Source organism: Monodelphis domestica, chromosome 2, assembly GCF_027887165.1.
Source record: "Monodelphis domestica isolate mMonDom1 chromosome 2, mMonDom1.pri, whole genome shotgun sequence".
Taxonomy (NCBI): Eukaryota; Metazoa; Chordata; class Mammalia; order Didelphimorphia; family Didelphidae; genus Monodelphis; species Monodelphis domestica.
Window position 1 is genome coordinate 35288076 of NC_077228.1, and position 11206 is coordinate 35299281.

The following is an 11206-nucleotide window of genomic DNA, read 5'->3' on the forward strand; positions in this document are numbered from 1 at the left end:
TTCTAGACCCAAGCCCCAAGCACTGACAGGCTTTTGGTTGGGGGGAGGGGGCGGGGGGGGGGGAGGAGGCTGCAGAAATCCTGTTGTTGGGGGTTTGCAATTTACTAGAGCAAAAGTGGTTCGGAATCAAAACAGACGACTGCGCCTGCTCCCGGGGAAATTGGAAGATTGTGAATATCTTAATGCTATTCCTTGATGCCATTAAAAATGGATCCGAAATATTCCATGTCCCATTATTCATGAGGCAGGCTCGAGGCCTTTTGTCTGCCGCAGTAACAGTAGAAAGAGTAACCGGAGACACCAGAGCACACCTTTGTTTCTTTCTCTAAATTTTTAATCGCGCCTTCAGCTAGCCAGTTGGTGAAGCTCAGCCCGGCACAAAAGGGGAAAAGCTGCGAGATCTCCGCAAAGCCTCAGCCCTTTCAGTCGGTAAGGCGAGTTTGGGCCCGTCCACACGCTCCGCGATCACATTACCTATCGGGTGTGTTGAGAGATCAGGATTCAGGCCACCCGAAAAGGTGAATTTCATCTGATTGATTGGAGACCCGAGAAGAGAATGGAACAACTGAGGGGGGAAACTGCCCCCTAATTAAAGGAATTGCTCACTATTTCCTGTTGACCAGTTTGTCCTCTAAGACTGTGCTCCGAATTTGATGTAACACTTTTTTTTTTAATTAACCACATCAGTTATCTGAAGAAGGTTATTTCAGAGGGAGCACCCAAGGGCTCCTTTATCCATCATGCTTTTTCCAAACCGAGAAGATTATGAGACAGATTACCTTCTTAATTCAGGGCAAGTCACTTCCTCTCCTGGGGCCTCAGTTTCCTCATCTGCAAATGTGGGATGAGAAGACCTCAAAGGTCCCTTCCATAACTAAATCTAAGGTCCCTTAGGACTCACCTGGATTTCCAGAATCTCACAAAACTGTGTATTATGAGGAGTGGCTTTATCTGGGAGCATCCATATGGAGAGAAGGATCCCGATAAAATCACAAGTCTGGGTCAATTGATCATTTTAAATTGTGGAGGATTGGCAGGGGGTGGGATGGGGTTTGGGGGGTATAATCTGAACCCTTGTTTATTCTTTTACAAAAACAAAACCTTTACAGGGAGCTTACTAAAATCCAAAAGGCAAGGTGGTTCAGGGGAAGGAGTATTGATTGGTTTGGGAGTAGGAGGAACTGAGTTTGAATTCTGTCTGCTACTTACTCTGAGTGACCTTGGACAAAGTCACTGAAGCCTCTGTGGACATCAGTTTCATCCTCTGTAAGATGAGGGAGTTTGGGGTAAGTGATCTCTTAGATCCCATCCAGCTCTAAAATTCTGGGCAGCAAATCATAATGGTAGACTCTTGTCAACCGAATTCTTAAATGATCAAACATACACTCTTACACAATCATCCACTTTTTTTAGGTTCTTAAAAATTTTTTTTTCCATTTGAATTAATTTATTTAGTCAATTTAGAACATTATTCCTTGGTTACAATAATCACATTATTTCCCTCCCTCCCCTCCACCCACCCTTCCTGCAATCTCACTTATGTCCTTGATCAGAACCTATTTCCATGTTGTTGGTGTTTGCATTAGGATGTTCACAATCATCCACTTTTTAACAAATCTTTCAGACATGAAAGGTTACAGTGCCGGAGGATACAGGAACCAAATGATGTTATCAAATGAGATATGGAAAGTGCTTTGCAATTCTTAAAGTCAGCTAGATGTCTTCATCATCCTCAACAATCCAGACTCCCTACGATTGCTCCCAAATGCTAAAAACGATTGTTTTTAAACCCTCACCTTCCATCTTAGAATCAATACTGCATATTGGCTCCAAGGCAGAAGAGTGGTAAGGGCTAGGCAATGAGGGTTAAGTGACTTGCCCAGGGTCATGCAGCTGGGAAGTGTCTGAGGTCAGATTGGAACCCAGGACCTCCCTTCTCCCTGGCCTGGGTCTCCATCCACTGAGCCACCCAGCTGCCCCCTGGTTTTTTACTTGATAATATTCCAGTTTTGCAGGGCTATGCTATAGTCCCCATCCAAATAACATTTGGTAACAAGGTAAGGATAATTAATTAATATTTAATTTGGAAATAGCATCCCAATTATACCTACTTATCAGACCTTTCTCCTGAATTTGAGGTAAGATACACATGGAAAATGTTTTTTCTTTTAATTCTTGTCAGGATTGTAAATATGAAGAAGCAGGACGATGTGGTTTGCTTTGGGCTAATTAAATACACACATATATATTTTAAATTTCACATTTATTATTTATTTATTCTAATACCTTTCTTTCTAATTTTTGAGTTCCAAATTCTCTCCCTCTCTCTTGCTCCCTCCCACAGACACTGAGAAAGCAAGAAATATGTTATCAATTATACATGTTAAATCCTGCAAAACATTTCCATATTAGCCAGATTGCCAAAAAATCCCCCCAAAGTGAGAAAATTTACTTCAATTTGCACTCAGAGTTAATCAGTTCTCTCTCTGGAGATGTATAGCATTTTTTTCATCATGAATCCTTTGGAATTGTCTTAGATCATGTGTTGATCAGAGTAGTTAAGTCTTTCACAGTTGGTCATCATGACAACCTTACTGTTGCTAGGCACAATGATCTCCTGGTTCTTCTCACTTCACTTTATGTCAGTTCACTTCAGTCTTGTCATGCTTTTCTGAAACTACCCCCTCATCCCTTCTTATAGCACATTAGAACTCTACCACAGTCATGTGCCACACCTTGTTCAGTCATTCTCTAATTGATGACTATCTCCTGGAATTCCAATTCTTTGCCACCATAAAAAGAGAAATATTTTTGTACCTATACTTTTTCCTTTTCCTTTGATCTCTTTGAGATACAGACATAGTAGAGGTATGCTGGGTCAAGGGAGACACAGTTTTATAGCCCTTTGAGCATAGTTCCAGATTGTTCTCCAGAATGGCTCGACCACTTTGCTATACCACCAACAGTTTATTAGTGTATCTATTTCCCCTCATCTTCACCCTCAGAATTTGTAAGTTCTGATAGATGTGAGCTGTTATCTCAGGGTTGTTTTAATTTTTATTTCTCTAATCAAAGTGATTTAGAGCATTTTTTTTTCAGATGACTATAAATAGCTTTGATTTCTTCTCCTGAAAACTGCCTGTTCATATTTTTTGACTATTTATCAATTGGGGAATGGTTCTTACTTTTTAAAGTTTTTTTTTTTCTCAGTTATCTATTTCTTTGAAAAACAAGACCTTCATCAGAGAAACTTGCTTACTATGGTAACTGCCAAATCATGTGTGATCCTGATTGTGACTCCATTGATATTTGAACTTTGCCTTCTAGCTATTTGTAATTTTCCCCCTTGAACTGGAATCTCTAGTATTTGACCATAATATTCCTGGGAGCTTTCATTTTGGGAATTCTTTCAGTAAGTGATCAGTGGATTTTGTCAATGTTTATTTTACCCTTTGGTTCTAGGATATTAGGGCAGTTTTCCTAGATAATTTACTGAAATGCATGTCTAGGCTTTTTAAAAATCATAGCTTTCTTTTAAAAAATTAATTTTAATTCAAATTTAATAATTTAATTTTAAAAGTTTAAATTTTAATTAATTAAATTTTAATCCTTTAATTTTATTTTCCCAATTACATATAATAATAATTTTAAACATACATTTCCCAAAAATATAAGATCCAAGCAATATGATGGTAAGCAATCTGGGCCATGGATGTATTATCATGTAAAACACACTTCCATATTGGTCATTGTTGAAAGGGCACACTCATACAAAACCAAAACCCCAAAATAAAATCATAAATACTTTGATGTGAAAGATAGTATGCTTTAATCATAGATTTCTAATAATCCAATCATTCTTAAATGGTCTTTCCTTGATCTATTTTTATATCAATCATTTTTCTGATGAGCTATGTCACATTTTCTTCTATTTTTTCATTCTTTTGAATTTATTGTTTTTTGATGTCTCATTGATCCACTTGTCCAATTCTAATTTTTTAAGATTTTTTTTCACTGAGCTATTCTTCCTCTTTTTTCTATTTAAAAAGTTCTTTTCTTCGGTGAATTTTTGTGCCTCTTTTACCAAGCCATTAATTCTCTTTTCATAATTTTCTTACATTACTCTCATTTTTTACCCTAATTCTTCCTTTCCTGCTTTTATCTCTTTCTTTAACTCTTTCAGGAATTCTTGCAGGCCCTGACTCCAATTAGCATTTTTCTTGGAGGCTTTACTTTACTTTGCTCATATTTCCATCCCATTTCTTGACTTTGAACTTTTTAAGTTGGATTTTGCTCATCTAGGTGTGGGAAGGCTCTGTATCAAGCTCAGACTTTTTCATTCCACAATTTTCAGAACTAATTCTGGGGATCCTCAAGTTTCTGGTGCTTCTAAAGTGTTGTTATCCTGGGAGAAATGTGGCCACTGCTCTCCTGGTATATGCTCTAGTCTTTACCCAGGAAAGGCCCCTGCAGCTGCAACTTATAGTGCCCCTCTTGGCACTGTAACTATGACCAGGTTCCCTACTCTCTGCAGCCATCTTACTGGCACTCTTCTCTGCTTGGAACTTCAACCAGGGCCCCTGATCCCTTGTGACCAACCATAATCACTCTTCCCTGCTCTGCAACTGGGAACAAGAACTGCTTATGGGCATTGGAGTTGCCAATCAATTCCAGCTGCACCCAGTGCCAGCTGCACCCAGTGCCAGCAAAGGGTCCTCTGTAATATTTTCTTATCCAGTTGTCTGACCTCCTACCATCCACGGGATGAGAGCTCCTAAAGCTGCTGATGCTGCTATCCCCACCCCTGTTGTTGATGTCATTTGCTGCAGGTATGCTTTTAGGACAAGCCTTCACCTCAGCATCCCAGATCTCTTCTACTGACCTAAGTATTTTTAAGCAGGCAAAATGTCTCGTTCTGATCTTTTGTTGGCTCTTCCACTTCAGCATTATATTTGAGGCATTATTTTAAATTTTTTGGAGGGGAATGTTCAAAGAGTTCAACTAGGTGCACCTAATCTGTCATCTTGGTTCCACCCCATTAAAAAAATTTTTTTAATTAAAATTTTTAAAATTTTAATTTTTTATTAAATTAAATTTTATTAAATATATTAATTAATAAAATAAATTTTATTAAATTAAAATTTTAAATTTTAAAATTAAAAATAAATAAAAATAAATAAAAAACCCTTACCTTCCATCTTTTTTCTTCCATTGTTTTTATTCTACTTATTAATTTAATTTTTCTTTTTTTTAAATTTTCCTTATCTTCCATCTTAGAATCAATATTGGGTATTGGTTCTAAGGCAGAAGAGTGGCAAGGGCTAGGCAATGGGGGTTAAGTGACTTGCCCAGGGTCACACAGCTAGGAAGTTTCTGAGCCTATATTTGAACTCAGGACTTCCTGTCTCTGGGCCTGGCTCTCAAGCCACTGAGCCACCCAGATGCCCCCTCACCCCATTTGTAATTATCTTAATTTTTTTAAATTAGCAAGCGTGTATTTTTCCCTATTACTCTCTTCCACCAAAAGGAGAAGGAAAGGAATGTAAAGGAAAGGAAGGGAAGAGAAAAAACAGGGGGAAGGGGGTGAGAAAAGCAATAAAAAAGAAGGGAGAGGAAAGAGATGAGAAAGGAAGGCACCCCTATATTACATAAAAAGAACTAAACAATACAAATTCCCACATTGGTCAAGCAAATAAATGTGTTTTTATTCTACTTATTAATCCATAATATCTTTGTCACAAGATTGGCAGCATTATTCCTTGTTAGTCCTCTGAAATCATGGCCAATCATTAATCAATCAGGGTTCTTAAGTCTTTCAGAACTGTTTTTACAATATTGATGTTCTAGTAAAACTTGTTCTTCTGACTGCTCACTTTGCTCAGCATCCGTTCATATAAGTCTTTCTGAGTCCCTTAAAATCATCCTTTCCCTTGTTTCTTAAAGTACAACAGTATTCCTTTACCATCAAATACCACAACTTGTTCAATCATTCCCCAATCAATGAGTCTTCCCCTCATTTTTTTCTTTTTTTACCACCACAAAAAATGGCAGCTGCTATAATTATTTTTGTACATAGAGGAACTTTTCTTTCTTTGCTCTCCTTGAGTTACAGGTCTAGCAGTGGTATAACTGTTCAAAGGGCATATATTGTTTGGTAACTTTTTAAAAATAGCCCTTACCTTCTGTCTTACAGTCGATACCAGGTATTTTAAACCTTTCTCTTCCATCTTGGAGTCAAGTATCAGTTCCAAGGTGGAAGAGCAATCAGAGCTAGGCAATTGGGGTTGAGTGACTTGCCCAGGATCACACAGGGTAATATCTCAGGTCAGATTTGAACCCAGGTCCTCCCAACTCCAGGTCTGGCACTCTATCCACAGAGTTACCTAGCTGCCCCATCGTACTTTTTAACATTTATTCCAAATTACTTTCCAAAATGTTTGTACCTACTCCCAGGTCAACCAATGTTGCATGTTATTTTTGTATTCTCCAACATTTTCCATTTTATTTTGTCATCTTTGCCAATCTGGTGTGAGGTAGAACCTCAAAATTGCCTTAATTACCATTTTTCTATTAGTGATTTGGAGCATTTTTATATGGCTTTATATAGTCCCCTTCCTTCTCTTGAAAACTATCTGTGCATATTTTTAGGCCCTTTATCAATTGGGGAATGGCTTTTGTTCTTAAAAATTTTCATCAGTTCCTTATAGATGATGAGACCTGTATTAGAGAAACTTGCTGCATCAATTTCCTCTCCTGTTAATTGTTTCCCTTTCAATCTTAACTATATTGGTTTTATTTTATTTTATTTTAACTCTTACCTTCCATCTTGGAATCAATAGTGTGTATTAGTTCCAAGGCAGAAGAGTGGTAAGGGGTAGGCAATGAGGGTTAAGTGACTTGCCCAGGATCACACAGTTAGGAAGTGTCTGATTTCAGATTTGAACCCAGGACCTCCTGTTTCTGGACCTCTCAATCCACTGAGCTACCCAGCTGCCCCGAGCTATATTGGCTTTATGCAAAAACTTTCTTTATGCCCCTAATCTGTTTATTAGATTACCTTTGATACTTTTTACAAGTATCTGTTTGGAACTTGGTATGAAGCGTGAGGTGCTATCTAAACCAAAATTCTTCCAGACTATACAGTTTTCTCAGCAATTTTATTCAATCAGTAAATCCTTTCCCCAGTAGTTTAGGTCTTTGGGTTTATCAAACCCGGGGCTACCAAGCTTGTTTGCTTTTGTATTTTGTGTATTTAATCTGTTCCACTGATTGATCAGTTTTAAGTTTTACTAAATGGATCCAGTCAGACAATTTTCTCTACCTTTATTCAGCAACATGCATGTAGGGGTCAACATGATGGATCATTGGAGTCATCCAATAACTTGGAAGGACACAATCAGTGATGGAAAGGAGCCAGGGGACTCAAGAGAAGAGGACAGTGTAGAGTCAAAGTGATTCACCAAAGGATCAAACTGAGGCAAAGAGGAAAGAGAGGTTAGTGCAGGGGAGATAGTCTGGGAGAGAACTGAAGGGTGGAAGGATTAGAGCTCACAGCGTGGATAAGAGATAGGGATGAGAAGGCAGGGGGAGAGGTGGAAAGTCTATAGATTAGTGTCAGGTAAGGATATTTTCACATTCTTGAATATGGAGTTGGTCCAGGACATTAGTCAGGGGATGAAAGATCCACTCTCCACTGACTGTCCTCTTCCAAGTCATATCCCTTGGCCACTTTTTAAATGGGTGCTAGTTGGATTTCCTGTATATCTTGGATGCCAAGTATTATCAGAAATTGCCTGTAAATATTTTTTTCTCCAATTAAATGCTTCCCTTCTAATTCAATTGTTTTTATTGTGTTTATATCTCAACTAAGTTTTGAGGATTTTTCCATTGAACTTTGGTATTCCAGTTGGTTATATGGAAGACCTAGACTGCTAGGGTTTCTTGGACTTTGAACTAGTCTAGAATGGGCTTCTTATTTAAGTTGGCTACCTGAACAACCTTTTATCAGTGTAGCAGATAGATCTATTGGCTACTGTTCTTGAAAGTGCTATTAAACTTTGGGTTCTGAATGGAGCAGAAAATATATTTAGGGGAAGATCATTATTTTTCTCCCCAAGTTCAGAGCAAGTATTGTTTTATAGGTAGTTTGATTTATTTACTGTAGATCGATAATTACGATATCAGTTTTAACAAATCAAATCCATGGCACATTCAGAAAGGAAATCAGCGTGTTCTAGGTCTTGTGAGGTTTAGAAATGTATAGGCTACACCCATCTTCAAGAAGTTCACAATCTCCTTGGGGCTACGTGGCCAATAAGCATGAAATAATCATAATAAGTAGTAATGTGTACTGAATTGCTGAGTGGTGAGGTACAGATTGTAGGCACAAAAAGAAGTGAGAAACGATCATTCATAGTTAGATAAAATAATCATGGAAGCTGGGTTTTCTTAGCTCCTTAAAGAATAAGCAGAGTTTGGATAAGAGGGAAAGACATTTCAGGAAATTTAATCTGACAGGCTAGATCTCTTTTTTTGTAACAGAAAGTTACTAGGGAAAGGCTGTTTATTACCCTCAATTAGTGGCTGAAAAGGAAATTGCTTTTAGATTATTGTTGATTCAGAAAGGAAAGCATTGTTCCTATTGAATAATTAGGAAATTTTTTTAAGTATTATTGTTAAGAAATTGATTATTAACCTACATGCCATTGTAGGGAGAGACTTCTGAAAGCTGGGAGTGAACAGGCGAATATGTGGGTGGATATTTAGTAGTTATATGTGCCTATAAAGAATTTCCAAAGCTATAATGCCCTAAAACAAGACCAAACACTCTCTCTTCCTCCATCCTCCATCCCTTTCTTCCTTCCTCCTCCTCTCTTCTACTGGCAAATGTTTAACAACTTATTCATTGAAAAGAAAATATTCACAGGACACTCTTTTAAGTCTAATCCTCAGCATTAACATTTTCTCCATCACTTTCTTAAGTCTAAACAATCAACAAAACTAGAAATCAATGCCTGGTTTGGAGTTTCGCCAATTTCTGGCATGTCCATGGCCACCCTGAAGATTGAACTGTGGATTCTCTCTCCAGCTGGGAAGAGCTGACTTCCGGCATGCCTTTGCCTTCTCATCTCCTGCTCCTCCTCCATTCTAAGATAGTCTTTTCTTTACAGACTATAAATTATTTAGAACTTGATCCAGACTCACATAGTGATTTTGACCAGTTCAAGTTAGTGTAAAGACTTTCTTCACAGTCTGGTCAAGACTGATTCAGTCAAAAAATGTTCTCATCTAATCAAGGCACTGGAGCCAAATGGTGTGGCTTCCCCCCCCACCCTTATCGATTTAGATAGAAAGACCAAGACGATGAAAAGGACTGCAAAAAGGCAACAACAACAAGGAGCTTCCTTCCTTTATTGTGAGGTGAAGGGCTAGAGGTATGGAACATGGAATGAGATTATGTGGTTGGAGTGATTAGTTTTGCTGAATTGTTGAGTTTTCTCTTTCTTTTTAAATCTTTAAATTTAGAAATGTTGTTTTTTTTTTTTGCACCTCCTACCACTAACACTAACCCCACCCCAAGCTGATTCAAGGACACTGGCCTCTTTGTAGCTCCACAAGCAAGATCCTCCATTTCCAAAGTCCCAGCATTTTCTCTGGCTGTCTCCCATGCCTAGGATGCTCTCCCTCCTCCACTCTGCTTCCTGGTTTCCTTGACTTCCTTCATTCAAGTCCCAACAAAAATCCTGTCTTCTCCAAGAAGCCATTCTTAACCCTTCTTAATTCTTGAGTGCCTTCCCTCTAACGATTTCCTGTTTAGAGCTAGTTTGTACATTAAAAACAAACAACTTTGCCTCCTGTTTGAGATTGTGAGCTTCTGGAGGGCAAGGAACTGGCTTTTGCCTCTTTCTGTCTCCCCAGAGCTTAGCACAGTCACTGGCTGGTTTATAGCAGACACTTAACAAATACTTCTTTCTTGATTGGCTAGGAAGGTCTTCACCACTTATTGGCAGTACATGGCTATGATTGTATTGGCTATGACCAGGGAACACCACCTAACCTCTTAGACATTAAGGGTCCCATTTATAAAATGAAGAGGTTGGTCTAAATTCCAAGATCTCTTTCCCCAGTGACATTCAATGAGCCATTTTTCTTCTACCCTATTCTCTTTTGAAGTACCTGGATTAATAAGGGAGAAGAGAATAAATTAATTTCTTTTTGTAGCTAATGGTCATACCTGTGTGCCTCTAACTCTCATTTTAACTGAGCAAGAGACCTGTTTATCAAACAGGAAAAGCCAAAGTGCCATTGATTGTCGTTGCTCCACCTTATTGTGGAGTAGAAACCAAACAATGCACCCTTGGCTCTTGGCAATTGTATCAGCTCCCATGGATTCAATTATCACCTCTAAGCCACTTACCTATCTTTAACTTCTGTTAAGGTCTCTTCCCAGTCACTGAAAAACACAACCTGGGTGTCATTCTTGATTCCTCACCATCCCACCCACCCCCAATATCCAATCTGTCAACTTGATCTTAACAATCTCTTAAATAGACTCTCTTCTGAGAGTGCTACCTTCCTGGTGTGGAGAATGAGTTAGTGAGTTGAAAAGGGAGGTAGAGTAAGATTGCCTAGCAGTAGTAAGAGCCCAGTTCAGATTGTATAGCATAAAACTAAAGTGGACCCAATCAGAAGGGTTGAGTGATTTTTGCTAACTACTGTGTGTAGGAGCAAAGAGGGTGGGAGTCAGCCCAGGGTGAGGCTGGGAAGGGCACAATCAATGATATGACAAGGGGGACTCAAGGGAAGAGCTGAACTGATTCCCTAAGTAGTCAAAATGGAGGAAAGACTGGTTAGTATGGGGGAGATAGGAGAGAACTGAAGGGTGGAGGGATTGGAGGTCGCATGAAGGATGAAGTGTAAGGTTTGGTAAGAAAAGACAGGGAGGGGGCAGCTGGGTGGCTCAGTGGATTGAGAACCAGCCCTAGAGACAGGCGGTCCTAGGTTCAAATCTGGTCTCAAACACTTCCCAGCTGTGTGACCCTGGGCAAGTCACTTGACCCCCATTGCCTAGACCTTACCACTCTTCTGCCTTGGAGTATTGCACAGTATTCCAAGATGGAAGGTAAGGGTTTAAAAAAAAAGGCAGGGAGAGATGGAAAATCAATAGATTACAGTCAGAGAAGAGAATTTCAGAATTCTTTGTGTG